Here is a 470-nt window from a genome sequence, read left to right on the forward strand (position 1 = left end):
ATAGCCATCTTACGACTGTCTCTGTGTCCAAATTTCCCTCCTCATATAAGGACAACAGTTATTGGATTATGACCTGCCCTAATCCACTATGACCTCATCTTAACTTGACTACATCAGCAAAGATTCTATTTCCAAATCAGGTCATACTCACAGGTGCCAGGTGTTAGGACTTCCGCATGTTTTTTGGGAAGGACACACTTCAACCCATAATATTCAATCTGACACAAGATAAGCAGTTCTGAGACACCAGCTAGGTGTCCTACAATTCAACTGAACCCAGTTCAATTCTGATTCTATCTTTAGATCCTACAGGTTGAAAACTTAGTCCCACAAGAATTACCCGCCCCCCCACACGCTACCTCCACTTCAGATGCCAATCACGAGTCCAGGTTATCACCTCTGCTTCTGACCAATAGGATATAAATCAGAGAGGTTTCTACCACTTCCTCCTCAGGTTTAATTAACTTGCC

General features: G+C 43.0%; 1 protein-coding gene across 2 annotated transcripts in view; it reads left to right on the plus strand.

The window, feature by feature from the left end:
* Nucleotides 1–470, plus strand: part of LOC112470365 (rap guanine nucleotide exchange factor 4-like) — a 77,294-nt gene that overhangs the window by 40,947 nt on the left and 35,877 nt on the right. The gene's annotated exons all lie outside the window — the stretch shown is intronic.

Source organism: Pteropus alecto, unplaced genomic scaffold (assembly GCF_000325575.1).
Source record: "Pteropus alecto unplaced genomic scaffold, ASM32557v1 scaffold3, whole genome shotgun sequence".
NCBI lineage: Eukaryota > Metazoa > Chordata > Mammalia > Chiroptera > Pteropodidae > Pteropus > Pteropus alecto.